The following is a 15,672-nucleotide window of genomic DNA, read 5'->3' on the forward strand; positions in this document are numbered from 1 at the left end:
CCAGTGCTTTTTCCTCTTCTGTAACTCTGACCTTTGCATAAACAGGTTGCATATCATTTCATATACGTAGAGGCGTAAGTGGTCGCAAGAAAAGTGTAACATAGACTTGGCTGGATATCAGCGTAGATATATTAGTTTTGTGACGACAGGGTGAACATTACGACCAGTGCTTCATCGCTATTTAGTGCGCACGTGATAAAAGTGTTTTATTTACGAATGTAATGTTACATAACGTTCCAGTGGAAAGACAATTATCTGCTCAAGTCCGGTGAATAATAAGTGCTGTGTAACTACTAATGCAGATGTGTAAAAAAAGTCCTTTGCGTTATTTTGCATTTAATAACGAATGCTAATGGTGAACTCTATCAGCAATAATATTGGACTAGTGTTATAATTAGCTCGGATAATCCTCAATAACACCGGTAACCTCAGCAATTTCAGTGCTGGTCGGTATCATTCACTTATTTGCGCATCAGTCGAGGTAGGCCTTATTTCAGACATCTAATGACTAACGGAAAAAACCCCATGTGCTGTGTACATTCACCAGAGTAACGAGAGTTGCTAACGGTCTCTAAATAAATGTACTACCACGTTTGTACCTGGGCTATAAATGTAACCTTCTGTGACGTACAGATCTGGTGAAAGAAAACGATCGTAAGAACACGCAAGGAATGACAGACTGTTTTATCGCGTTCATGTTTGTTTTATCCAAGCATGGTCTATCATACGTAATTACAGCAAAAAATTTTCTATTGCGATGCTGAGGGATGTGCAACACTATATCCTCGCACAAGTTTTATCGTTATAAATACTCTTCTTTTTTAAGCTTCGTTTAGCAAGATTAACAGAATAACAACTTCCTATTGTTATCATTAATACACACACACACACACACACACACACACACACACACACATATATATATATATATATATATAATATATATATATATATATATAATACTATATATATATATATATATATATATATATATATATATATATAGTTACATATTTCTTCGTGATTTAAAATCAATATATATATATATATATATATATATATATATATATATATATATATATATGTGTGTGTGTGTGTGTGTGTGTGTACACGTATATACATAGTTCCATGCGACTTTCCACCCTCTCTAACAATTGTTTCATAGTGCAGCAGCGAGGTTTTCTTCCTGTTACACCTTTCAAACCACCTTACTGTGTATTCATGAAAACCTTCCATTCCGACAACTTTTAATTTAGAGTATAGAAATGAGGCTAAAGGACAAGCGGTGGGACCTATAAGGTCATTCGCTGCTGAAAGGGAACTAGACAGCAAGGAGGTTTGAAAGGTGTAACAGGAGGAAAACGTCAAAGCAGTTGCACTATGAAACAATTGTTCGAGAGGGTGGAAAGTCAGATGGAAGAAAAGAGAATATGAACGAAGGTACAGTAAAAGGAATGAAAGAGGTTGCAGCTAGGGGATGAAGGGACGATGCAAAGACCCTTAAGTGATGCCTGCAGTACCCCATTTGAGGTGCACTGACGACACTACCTTCCCTACGGGGTACAACCTTTTCTTTATTCGCTCTCAGTCCACTGATACTGCAGCCAAAAATGCTTCTCCGGTGACTTTTTTCCGGCTAATTTTCATTCAAAATCATTACTAGAAAAACTGCAGCTTCGCTGCCCAGTAAATATACCCACGAGTAATGAGTTCGACTACTCTTGCGGAATCTGGACATTTTTGAGCCAAACTTGAGATTTTGTAGATACCAATGGCAAAGTTGTCAAGTGCTCTGTCACATATTTGTAGTACGGGTACCAAATCATTCTAAATTGACAGGCGTTAATATATATGTGTTTGTATGCGTGCGTGTCAATTACAACAGATTATCAGGTACTGATATTCAGAAAATTGCCGTGGGGAGAGATGCTTTACAAAAAAAAAAAATTATAATAAAACGTATTTATAGAAATAATCCCATTCTGTGCAAGGACCAGGTTCAGTGCGCCTTGCACTTGTTTAACAACCACCGCTTCTCTCCTGTGGAAAATGATAACATTTGGCAACCGAGCTTATTCTTAAGTATGTCTCCCCTAGCTGTATACAAAATACCATTGATTGATCAGTTTACAACGGTTCATATGACTTCGTTTGTTTTGTGCTTTGATTCATTGACGCGACATACTGGGTATTTTCCCAGGCAATCAAATTTATTATTCCGTTTAAGATTATTTAATTCTTGTAGGCTCTACGCTTACCAGCACCATGATATACGGTCTGCATGTTCTGGATGCATAAGCAAACTTGAAAAACAAGTTGCTGTATCATGTTGAATTTCATAAGAACTCTGTTTATTGTTTAATATCTATGATATTTGTTCATCTCCCTAACTCTGAAAGTGACTCAATGTTATTGTCTGTATTCCAGAAACAGTTGTGGTCTGAATCACAGTCCTGAACGAAGGGAAACCACAGTCCTTCACGATGCCTACTTTAGTCTCGCCTGTCTACGTTGTTTTTATGGAAAACGTTCAGCTTTTAAGGTGAGATTTTATCGTAGTTTTGGTCAGAGTTTATCAGAAACGTGTTTTGAGGGGTGAGTGCAATGTACCTAGTATTTTCGCGTACTCGGGGAGTAAGCTTACAAACTACTTTGTTGTTGTTGTTCTTGCTGTTGTTGTTCTTGTTAGGTGATAGGAAATCCCTCTGGAAAAGCCTAAAAAGGCCTGAAGAAAAGTTTCTCGTTGAGTTAAGGTACAGGAATTTTAGGATAGGATACTTTTGATTTATTTATTAGAATGAAAATGTAAAAAAAAAAAAATAATGTACATGTTTAACAGCACAGAACAATTATAAAGTGTATCGCGTATTTATTTTAATTTTCGTTGATGAAACAATGTGCTATATAACCGTTGATTTTAGCATGTGCCCCGAGTAAGCTGGAGGACGGATGACGCTATGTTAGGTTTCTAGTACCTTCAGGGGTGCATATCCATCGTCCAGACGCATATCTTTGCCGAAAACCAGGATACTATCGCCGTGGTCAGGTTCCACATACAAATTGGGACTATACGTAAGTGAATATTGGCATTACTAAGGGTTGCCAAAGGTTGTTTGAGAGGTTACTTTGGATTACTATACTCGTTTCCGTTTTGCCTTTATATCGTTTTAAACAATTTTAAACAATCTACAGTGTTTTCAAGGTCTTTTTTGAACAATCAGATCTTTCATAGTGTTAATGATATTTTAAACAATCTACAGTATTTTCGAGATCTTTTTTGAACAATTAGATCTTTCATGGTGATGCCTACCATTCAAGCTTAGCCTAACCTACCTTACCTCCATCGAAACTTCAGGATTGTTTTGGTGTTTACTCAGATAATTTCATTTCACTGCATTGACTCCTGTAAATATTTGCAATCACAGCGTTCTTATACTGTAAGCCTTCATAGAAGACTTTTTGTCTACACCCTACCATTCAACTGTAGGTGATAAGAAAATGATGCAGCGTGCATAGAAATAGGAGCGAAATCATACAAAAAGTTCTCTGTTTATTCTTTATGTTCTTATGTCATGGATCTTTTCACTTTCTCAATAACTGAACAGCCGAGTGTCCCAGTGCTTAGCTTGACAGCCAGAATATCATAAAATAAAATCAATTTAACCTTCATTGTATTTTTTGTTTGTCTTGCTTTTTTTTTCTTTTTGCAACGTAAAAATTTTTCAAGAAGGACTTATAATTTCTAGGAAATGGCGCCTTTTTGGTCTCTCTCTCTCTCTCTCTAACATATTTTCTTCACTTTTTTGTGGTTTCAACTTTTGCGATGGGGATGGGGGAGGTCCAGGGACCAGAGTCCTTGTTCACGGCTGGTAGTATGGGAGAGCCTGTAACGTAGTTAAGTTCTGGGACATCAAGAGAAACATTTTGAATGTCTCAATTCAGAACATTTGTTCAACGTTTTCGACTGCATTTAGCATCATTTACTACTGCTGCATCAATTGTGGGTGATGGAGTTTCAGAAGTTTTTGTATTTTCAATTCCAAGCGAAAATTAGAGTACGTATTCAAATAACTTTTTTCGAGAGAGATTCTGTTACCTCGTGAATTTATGTCAGTGCAATTTGCTTAAATTACTCATGGCGGTGATTATCTTTCACATTGCTTATTCTACTGTCGTCACCAAAGATTGTATTGCATCACCATAAATTAAACTTGTTTGAGAAATTATTTGTGAGACTCGTACTTTTGTCTTTAATATTATTAAAATATCATATATTAATATTTATCATGCATTAATTCACATCAAATGGCAGATGAGCTTCAGTTATTTCACTCCTTTGGAATGCCAGAAGAAAATAAATAATATTTTCGTTCGTTGGAATGTTTTGGAAATCGCCTAATGACCAGGGTCGTGGGGGGTTGCAACCCCAAACCCTTTACTGATATTGCGAAATGGCAGAGAAAGAATCAAATAGCCACATGGATGTGGTGCATAAGAGGAAACAAGGCATGTGCGAGATTTTCCCCTCACGTATAAATTGTAAACATTATATTCCTAACTTTTAACGTAAGTTAAATCTTGCTCAAATCTATAGTCAAATAGAGCCTTGTTTCACCAAAGAAAATTAAAATAAATACGCTGTATTTTATTAGAAATAACTTATCTATACTGCTTAGCATGCACATTGTTTATTTTTTACATTTTCGTTCTGGTAAATAAATCATAAATATATTATCCCCAAATTCCTGTATCTTGACCTCAGTGCAAAACACTTTTTTCCAGACCTTTTTAGGGTCTTACATAGACCATTCCTACCCATCAACAAGAATAACAACAAAGTAGTTTGTAGACTTACTCCCTGAGTAAGCGAAAAGTGATAGTTCATTTGCTGAAGGGTAGAAAGTTGGATGGTTGGGACCTAGCGATGAAAAACAAAAATAGGGATTTGTTCGCTGGATCAGAGCAAAAGAGCGATTGTGTCAGGAACTCCGTTAAATGTTTTATCACATCTGAAATTTACAAAATCATGACATCATTTAAACCGTGAATTTGCAGGGAACGAGAACTTCACAGACTTGAGGCACTTCACGCAAGAAATGTGGAGCTGATGGAACAGGTGGAGGGCTTGAGGAATATCGTGCAGGGTATAGAAGCTAGAAGAACCAGGCGACAGGTAAGAACTTTCCTTTGTGTCACAAATTTTGTAGCTTCTTCCCACGTGAGAGCATTAATTCCATTTGCTGTTAGTAGAGGTGAGCGTGAATAGACTGGGAAATTCGTTGTCGTGACGTACAACTGATCGGTGTGTCGCAAGAACAGACGAGAAATGACAGAACAAAATCATGGTAAACACAATGGAAAGGGAAGTAAGTCCATTAAATGACAAAAGAGAGCACTTTCAATAGCTGCTGAAGTTTATACAAATTTAATCAAACTTTCCTATATATAACTTGGTTTAAAACCTGCATGTAGTATAGACTCACCTTAAAGCACATGAGCACACACGCTACCGAAAGAAGTATCATTCTCTGTGTGAGAGAAATGGCTGTGTGCATGGAGACATGATTCCTGCTGGTGTATCATGAATACAAATTAACATAGAAATCCCATCAGTCGAAACATGATGTTCAATTGAGATCATTAGGGTATTATGTAAATCTCATATTATAACTGCAAATGCCATTAAATGTGTCTTTGGAGGTGCTTCCTAAGTGCTCTCGCATTTTGAGTGAACTAGTTTTCATTTTCCTTGTGAAACTGGAAGCGTTTTACGTCAAACAAAATGATGAAATACGAGAGCCAACAAAACCGCATTATGGCTTGCATAAGGTGAACGCTGATTTGTCCTGCTGGTAGATCTGTTGGAGCAAATGATAAAGATAAGGTAGGATGTGAATGCGATGGGTGGTCTCATAAGAAGGCATAGGTGATGATCCTACCAAGAAATTGAAGAGGCTCTGTCTTGATTGTTTGGATAGAGCTTTTATTAGTGCGTAAATGCTCAAATTGCTTTTGTGGATGAATTGAGCTGCGAGGTAAAAGTATTTTTGAACTAATGATTATCAAAGCAACTGAATATTTAACAATAGCACATAATCTGGGAAAAGCACTGGAAGTGACTGAATTTCCTGGAAGACTCGGATTTGCTCCGAGACCTTGACTTAAAAATTTGTAATCTCACGAAGGAAATGGGATCGTTGAAAGTTGGATCGAGAACTGATGAGATGAAAAAGGCTGAATTGCTAGCAGTTCCTAAGAGGTCTATTTGATGCTGTCCCTATGATATTCATGTACTGTAATAGGGTAAGAACTAGCTAATATAAGGTCTTCGAAGGCTTCAAGTAAAATGGCTGACAAGAAAAGTAAGGTTGCCAGCGCACTTATTAATGATACCTCAGATGTTAATACGTCTACCTTTTGAGGCAGGTTTTGCTAAATTTGCAGATGGAAACAGTATAGAGATGAGGTTGCTACCATGAACATAACATTGCGGCAGGTGCTGTAACAAACAGGTCAGGAAGCTGAAACCAAAACTTATGGTTTTTAATGCTTTTAGTGAAGAGAACGATGTGGATGATGAATCATGTGAAAGAAATTGTGATCAACTGTCAGACTTACGTTTGGGAAAAGATATGTAAGTTCTAAAGTATAAAGAAAACAAATCGACCTTTACCTTAAAAAATGTGCCTGATATTACAGTACAAGGTTGAGTAAAAATATAACTCTTAGCAAGAAAATGTAATCTTTGTGAATTCGAGGAGTCGATCAGTCTTCTCTACCTTTGCCATGTTTTTCCAGTCCTTTCAGTTGTTCTTGAATTAACAAGAATGATGTCTATGTGGAAAAAAAGTCTTTTAAAATCTTCATATTTACACTCGCCTTCCTGATTTCAATGTTTTTTTGTTTGTTTTTTTCCTGAAGTGTGGACTAGAATATTGACGGTTGTCCAGCCGCGTGAAAGGAGGATGTTAGCCTCTGTGAAAGAGAAAATCAAACGGAGTATAAGAAAAAAGGGTGGGCAGACCCACTTGCTCTTCTTTTATCGTCTTGAAGGCGTCTTAAGGCCTTTATCCTATGTGATTTTTGTGCCCTTTTCGCCAATAAAGGCTACCATCTTATTTTCAGATGTGTGCAAGAGTTGACGAGGTTCTTTTATACTAGTGGAAGCAGTTCAGTAAATCTGATACATTTTCAGTTCTATGAATGTCATTCTTACTTGGAAAAGCTGTGCTTTTCACATTTTCATTCAGAAATTAATGTTACACTACCCGTTATTGTGTGCGTGTGTGTGTTTTAATTTTTTGTGACTTATGCTTACCGTACTTCCTTTATAACAATATTTTTCATTACTTTTTTTCTCTCTTAATCTTGAGTGATTGATAAAGATGGCGAAAATGCTGGTTACGGTTTCAGAGCCCTTTTAGATTTTAGATTTTCAGTAAAGCAAATATATTCATAAAATTCAGAACTCTCCCTTCCTAAAACTTTTCGTGAAATGTTCTCGACAAGTTTTGCTCCCCTGCCAGTTGGTGGTCTTGCTCATATGAGCGGCTCTTGAGGAATTAGCTTAGTATCACGACTCGGCCCTCATCTAGGATTACACCTTTTCCCCTCAAAGTCCAGATCACAACACCTTGTCTGTCCTAGGAAGTCATTCCAATCATAGACACGTATTCTAAGGTTCTAAAACTTCCTAATTTCGGAAAAATACCGCAACTTCTCATTTCAGAGACGGAGGTTCGGTTTGCGAGGGGGCGTCTTCAGGGTGTATTTCGAGGATGAGGCTCCGTGAACCACACATCCTGACAGGGATGGGAAATCCTTTCAAAAACCCTTTACAGCGAGTGTTGTTCAGTCAAAGTAGAATATTGTACAAGACCAAGACCTTCAGAACTGGAACTCGTGGGACGAACTTCTCTCTAATGCATGGCTACGATTTTTTTTTTTTTCAATATTGACATTAAAACGGAAATGCTTATACCATCGCGTAGCTACCACGTCAGTTTGATAGATAAAGAAATGATTTGCTTTCATTAGCATATGACATGGATATTAGCTAGAAATTTGCGAGTTATACCTTGAATACATAACATTTCCCATGCAAAAATGCTCGAGATTACTCGAGAATTATATTCTGCAAAACCCAGCCATTCCTTTTTATATAACCTACGGGACATATTAATGTAGTTAAGGAAGAGAAACTTTACTGCCTGGTCATTAGTACAGTCTTTTTCTGTCTTCCGGCAGAATGGATTATGTCCAATGGAAGGTGAATAATTTTCTTTTAATAGGATTTTTAAATTTTTCTACACAAGGTGATTACTTACGAGTAAGTGTCAATTTTATAAGTTGTATATCATCTCTCATACAGGGTGTCCATAAAGTCCCAGTACCATTCTGAGAAATAAATACTTGTAATGGTACTGGGACTTTATGGACACCCAGTATATCATTACGCGTCTTATATTCTTTACTCTTATCGTACTTTTTTTTTTAATTACCAAAAATAAAATTCTCTTATACGGCATTCATAGAAGTTCCATGCAAATAACCACGCATCCATATCAGCCAATCTGCATCTTTCACCTAGCCACGCCTTGCTATTTTCAGTTAATCTGTTGTGCATAATCTGAGCAGAAGAGCAGAGAATGAGCTTAGCAAATTTTCTACTTTTTACGCCCTTTGAAACTTATATATACGGATTCGATGGATGAAATAGCAAGGGTCTTTGGGAAAGGCCAGAAGTACCTTATCCACGAGGTATGTAGCTCAGTTTATATAGGTTTCTGTTAGGCATACCCTTTGAGTTCTCTTAAGAATAGGACACTGAATCACCTGGCCCTTGAAGTGTACCCTTAATAGGTCAACTTCCCTGTCTTTCTACCATATGTGGGAAGTTAACTCGAAAATTCCCTTCACAGACTCCCCACATTTTATCTTTGATATGTTGACAAGAATCGTTGTTGCTACGCAGCGCTGCAGTGAAGTATTAGACAGATGCAGTTGTAAATAACCTTAGGCACAGCAACTTTTACGTAGACTCCTCCAGGTTCCCATTTATGCTCAATATTTTTCGATGTTTATCGTTTCTGTATCATAATGAAGTTGTGAAAATTAGTATAAGTTTAATAAATAGATTTCCTACATCTTTCTCTTTCAGTTACCTTTGTCTTGTTAATTTGAGTTCAGGTTTCATCACTCTTTGAATTTTAATTGAGTCCTATTCCTTAATCTCTCTTTTTTTTCGTTTACTTCCTCGTCCATTTACTTTTAAGGTTTAAACTGAATATTTACAGCCAATCTTGCAGACGTGGACCTAAGAGATTCATCCAACATGGAGGTCAAAAGAAATTATGGAAAGGGACTGACGACAAGAAAAAGAGTGATTGTTAGCACTTGAAGAATACAAATATAAAAACGGTGGGTCGTGATAAAGAGGATAAGAACAAAATTGGGCCTACACACAACGTAATTGCCCTGCTCAGCCCCCATGAGTATTCAGATCTTAACCACACATATTTGCCGCAGATCAGTAATAGTATTCGGATTAAACTGATCCCTGCTTGTACCATTGATCAAACCCAAGAGAATGTATACAAAGGACATTTCAAGATATCGATGTTACGTTTAATCATTACTCAAAACTGGAGAAACGACCATTGACAGAGGTATCGAAGAACAATGAAAGCGTAACTTGACTCCAAAGCAAAGTTTTAGTGTAGTAAGTAATTTGTCGCTAAGGGGAAATTTCCGAGAACGTCTGCTTTGTGAAACCAGTCACTTCACAGACGTGGTTAAAGTTCATTTTGTAAAGGTAGCCTCGGAGAAATTTTCAGCCTTCTGAAAACGATAGGAAAAACAGAAGCAGCGAAGACAACATATACTTTGGAAAGTGATCATTCCTTACGAGATATTAGATTCAACAATACCTCAAATTGTCCCACAATTATTTTGCTGGTCGACTGACTCGTTCATGGTCAGCTACTAGTACTACCCATCATTAGTTGTGTATACCCATAGACAAACTACAGTTCTATTTATATAATCCATCAACCTTCTCTGGGTGGGTTGACAGTTAACTTCGACTAAAGGTTAGATTTGGAAGTCTTATTAAATTCCTTCCGGGTATTCCCTAATCACGTCCCCATTCCCCATTAATAGTCTATGGGCCAGACCAAATGTTAGTACCATCTGAGAGGGCAAAAGTTTACCTCTACTAAGTTGTTTATGGGGCTAATATAAGTGATTTGATATGTGATAACCTTTGCACAAAAACAGCTTTTCATACTTTTTTTCATGTTACAATTTTTGGGGGTCGGCGCCTTTGCGAAATGTGCAAAATCGGCCAATATCATGTGAAAATTTATGTTATTGGGCATTACATAACATTACCAGAATTATTTGGTTGATTATAATCGTGCAAAAGAATGCAGCTTTCAACTTTCAGCTTTCAGCATTTCAGTTTTCAGCTATTTCAGTTTTCATTGGAAACGTTGCTGCTTCCAGGGAGACCGCTGAATCTGAAAAACTTGGAGCTTTCAGGTATAGAACTTAAGCTAAATTTATTTGAGATACCACCAGCGCATTAAGCATCATATGTATTTAAATAGTTCAGTTATTTCAGTTAAGAATAACTAATACTAGGAGATTAAGACTGAATAACACTTTCCGATTTCAATGAGCCCATGCCGATAGCAGTAACATACGATTGGAACAGTCTGCAACATAGTTCAAGGGAACTGGCTGTAATGGATAAGAAGTAACGTTGTGCGCTTGAATGTTTTGTGATGAAGAAATTAATGTACCTTTCTATCTGTGTTAGGGGTGTTGATAGTGTCCTGAAAGCAATGATGAATCCCAAAGAAGACAGTACCTTGCCAAAGAAGTGGACATGCATGACCTGTATCATCCATTGCTCCAATGAGGCTTCAGATAATCTAGTTTCATCACAGAATCTACATTCATGGAAATTGCTGCTGAGAGCGGCAGAGATAAGACAGCATATCCCTATTTTGGAGCTGGCCAAAAACTTGCCTGAGGGAGAAGTCCCACCAGTTCAGTATCATCGTAAGTGCTGTAGTACTTTCACGATGAAGAAGCTTCTGAATGCCATCACCAAAAGAGCTGATTCTGTGGAATCTGGAGAATACCGTTCTCATATTCTAGATAGACACCAAGCACTTTGAGAGTATTTGAAAAACAGTGTATCTTCTGTGAAAAATCTAGCAAATACCTAAAGGGTCAAAACACTAGGGAACCCCTCGTACAGTGCTCTGAGTTAAGTGCTGATGACCGAGTTCAAAAAGCGGCAACCAACAGGCAAGATCAGAGACTGCTTGCCATCACTAGTAGAGAACTTCTTGCTGCTGAGGGACACTACCACAGGTCCTGCTACCGTGCATATGCACGTGGAGAGTCTGCTGACACATCTGATGCAGTGGAACAAGACGATTCAGAGGCACAGTATGAGGTTGCAGAAATGCACGCCTATGAGGAACTGTTCTTGTATATAAGGAATGAGCTCTTCCCAAACCCACAAATACTAGCCATGACAGACCTCACATCCAGGGTACTGTCAACAATGAGCTCTTTCAGTATCAGTCAGGTAAAAGATTCGACCAAGAAACATCTTCGATGTAAGTTGGAGACTGAGTTTGCAGGGTCCATCCATATTATTTCTAAAGACAAAGGAAAGCTCCTTTTATACCCAGACAGCCTGTCTATGAGTGAGCTTGCTAAACATGCCTACACCTTGAAAATGGAGCTAATACAGGCTAAGAATGTCAACTCTGGAGATGTGGTGAAAAAGGCAGCTTTGCAGATGAGAAGGAGATGTGGTGAAAAAGGCAGCTTTGCAGATGAGAAACGACATTAAAAGACAAGACACCAGTCCAGCATGGCCACCTAATGTAGAGTGAGATGAGGACGTCATTCTTCAGGCAATCACTGAGTTCCTGCAAACACTGCTGACGGGAGAATGTGAGTGCAAAAGTCCATCTGAAAGGGTCAAAAGACTTCTTACATCTTTTGGTAGTGATTTAGTCTTTGCCTTTACCTGTGGTAAGAAGAAACCACCGAAGCACCTACTACTACCATGACATCTGAGTACTGGAGTGCCTACCTGCAGCAGCTGAGGGACATGGTAGGTCGAAGCGAGTCCCATGTCAAACACCCAGATCTACAGTTGCCCAGGATCAGAAGAGATGAGGCTGACGTTCAATCACTTGTTGAGCTCATGGAAACCTGCTGGTAGAACCCATTCAGTTCAGATCATGCAGAGTTTGTCAGCTTGTCAACTGCCACTGTTGCACCGCCAGATGTAGCCAGCGATCTTCTTGATGCTTACAGGATAGGAGAGAAAGTGTACCAAGCTTTTAAAAAAGAACAACTGAAGTCAAATCCACCAACAACTCAGTTCTATGACAAAATGACTGACTGAAAACATTCTCAGACATCCAAAAGAAACCACGGAACCAAGGGTAAGCCAAGCAAGCAGTTCTGAAGGCTGACAGAAACCTGTTTGGCCACATGATTCTAGTGGCTGAGCGTCGAAAGATTCACGCGAGTGACGTCTTGGCACATCCCCTGGGTCCCCTGCCATGGGCCCTTGCCAATGGTGATGGATCTCTATGCAAGGCGAATAAAGCAGTTCTAGCCAGGGAACTGGAGAAGATTGTTTCTCCTGCAGAAGTCATGCCTGAACCATCAACAACCATCATAGCCGGGATGAGCTTGATACAGAAGATGAATGGGAATGACAAGACATTTGCCCAGTTAGCAGAATCAGCACTGGCCAAAGTTCTCCACGAAGGAGCCAAGAGCCAACGCATAGATGTTGTCTTTGATGTTTACAAGGCGGCATCCATCAAAGATGCAGAAAGAGTAAACAGAGGTGAGGACAGGGGCATCCAGTTCAGGAATATTGTGCCTGGCCGTAACATCCAGTAATGGCAGAAACTACTTTGCAGCTCTGCTAACAAGACAAGTCTGATCAAGTTCTTGGTAGACGAATGGAAAGGATCCAAATACAGGGAGAAACTCCAAAACAAGATTTTGTATGTCACCTGTGAGGATGGCTGTTTCCAGATAGGCAAAGACCAATGGGAAGAGGTTGCAGAGCTCAAAATTAATCCTCTCAAGAAGAAGCGGACACCCGCAGAGTCTGGTTAAAAGGCTGTGATCATTACTGCTGAGGACACAGATATATTAATGTTGTGCTTGGGCTTGAGCAACCACATCCCATGCAGCATGTATCAGAAATGTGGAACACAAACCAGGACAAGGTTCCTTGACATTACCAAGCTAAGCAACTCATTGGGAAGCAATGTATATGACGCTCTGGTTGGCATGCATGCTTTCACTGGTTGTGATACCGTCGGTGCATTTGCGGGTCGTGGAAAGATGGGTCCCTTCAAGTTTTTGAAGACTGAAAAGACCTTCCAGGAGGCATTCACTGAGCTTCAAGAGATCACATGCCATATGTATGCACCCTGCACTCGCACAACAGACGTGAACACACTTTGCTATCAACTCTTTTATGCCAGACGTGGTGAAGTCGAATCCAGTCAGCTCCCACCTTGTGAGGATTGCCTCTCAATGCATGTTGCCCGTGCCAACTATCAGGCTGCCATATGGAGGCAGTCTCTGCAGACTCGACCTTCTGTACCAAATCCCAAGGACCATGGGTGGACCACAGACGATGCTGGAAAGCTGGTCATCAACTGGATGCGTGGCTTACCAGCACCAGATTCGGTGCTACAGTTTCTCTCCTGCAAGTTTATGAGATCCTGCAATTACCAGATTGCACATTTCTCACCAATGGCAGAACTAACAGACTCTGATGTAGACGATGATTGTGACTGAATCACAATTGTCGTAATATAGTTGGAAGTTTGGACTTTACTAACAATAGTATGTTAAGTTGAACACACCAGTTATTAGAGTGAACCAAGTCTAGTGTACCAGCTTTATAATAAATGATGCCTCAAGATTCACTGTGTTATCAACCAATTATTCAGTTCACACTAATTACCGCTAAGTAGGTTTCCGCATATAACATCTGCTCTGTGTTTTAAAATAAAGGAGTAATTGAACTATATGACGTATCACATTATTTAGTCGTCAACTTATAATATGCAATGTGGTTGATTTTTTTACTACAGGAAACTTAGCAGTAGGAAATAAATTATCAAAAGAAAAAAAATTGAAATTACTGACCAAATGCACTGCAAATTTGTCGAAAGCAGCCTGAATATTAACGCATAACTGAGAATATGTACTTACGCTAGTAAGTAGGGCCGTTATATGTATTTATTGGTGATTAGTGAGTCGTGGGTGGACATAATGACATAACAATTGATGCTCGGAGAAAGTGTCTTTCTGAGTCGAACCGATGTTGGGTCTGTCTATTCAAGAGGCGATTACCAGTAATAAGCTGCCACTCTGCAAGGGTTATCATGTCAAATTGTGATCTAGGGATATACACCAATAAAAAAATAGCAACCAGAATTTGCCCACCCTGGTGGTACCGATACGTAAAATTTTGGGTCTTGGCCCATGGACTACAAGGAGAAAGCACTCTGTAAGAAAGTAGTGCCATCAGTGCACCTTAAGCACCCTTTGCACCATCCCTTCGGCCACTATAGCTGCAACGCCTTTCATTCACATTATTTTTGTTCATATTCTCTTCCTTCCATCTTACTTTCTCCCTTTCTAACAATTGTTTCATAGGGCAACTGCTAGGTTTTCCTCCAGTTACATATTTGTAACCTTTTTACTGTTTTCCTCTGTGCTGAATAACTCAATAGTCCCAGTGTTTCACCTTTGGTATAAATTTTATATTCCATCCTAAAAAGAGGGAAGAAGTTCTGGTAAACAAAAGTTACAAAAGTCTGTGTTTGTAGCGATTCGAGTCTCAAAATTTCTTGTAACTAGAGGAAGTTCTTCATAAAAAGTGATTTATATACTTCAGTGGGAAGTGAATATATGCAGATAAGAGTGACACAAAGCAGCGTAAGTATCTGAGGTGTTTCCTAAGGCCGCTGGCTGTAGTTCTAGGAATATATATACGTAATGTTGTTTTAGGCTATCTACGTATATCTAGATTTAGCCAGCTCTCTGCAGGGACGGGTTCTTGCTCACGGTGGTGCCATCTATTGATTGTGATGTTATAGCTAATAATTAACCAAATAACACTGTATAATGCAAGAGAAACGCCTTAGAGAATTAAATGGCTGTGAACGAATCTTCAATATTTTAGAAAACGCAGGAGAAGTAAGCCACTAGAAATAGGAAGGTGTAAAAAAAATGGTTTAAAGTAACCAGACAATGGATGACACAAAAGATGAAGAAACGAATGCAGAAAGGAAACCTAAAAGTGCAGAATACATGAATATAGGTACCTAATTCCAGGAGTACTATCGATCACCTCAAGAGGGCAGACATACTACTGGCTCAGAAAAGAAGTAATAGTATACTGAATTTGGTATAGTATCTACCCAAGCGACAAGGTAAGGATAATTAACACAGGTAGATCTAAACTGAGCAATATCTCTGCATGGGTAGTTTGGAAGTTGATTTTTCCTTCAGTATTTTGGCTGCTTATCAAGAATATACCAATAGGGGAAACAACCAAGTGGACTAGCTAATCCAGTCTAGCCCGCTTGTTGATCC

At 38.8% G+C, this 15,672-nt stretch overlaps 1 long non-coding RNA gene across 6 annotated transcripts in view; it reads left to right on the top strand.

The window, feature by feature from the left end:
• The window catches only part of LOC135212762 (uncharacterized), a 9,285-nt gene extending 139 nt beyond the window's left edge, over positions 1-9,146 (top strand). The window contains exons 1-4 of one of the 6 annotated variants that reach the window (XR_010313988.1): positions 1-45; positions 2,428-2,542; positions 5,056-5,173; positions 7,730-9,146. The exon at positions 1-45 is cut by the window's left edge and continues 139 nt beyond it. This is a non-coding gene — a long non-coding RNA (uncharacterized LOC135212762). The other 5 variants (XR_010313984.1, XR_010313985.1, XR_010313986.1 and 2 more) reach the window with 5 other exon arrangements.
• Positions 9,147-15,672: the final 6,526 nt, after the last annotated feature.

The sequence above is a fragment of the Macrobrachium nipponense genome, chromosome 41 (assembly GCF_015104395.2).
Source record: "Macrobrachium nipponense isolate FS-2020 chromosome 41, ASM1510439v2, whole genome shotgun sequence".
Classification (NCBI taxonomy): domain Eukaryota; kingdom Metazoa; phylum Arthropoda; class Malacostraca; order Decapoda; family Palaemonidae; genus Macrobrachium; species Macrobrachium nipponense.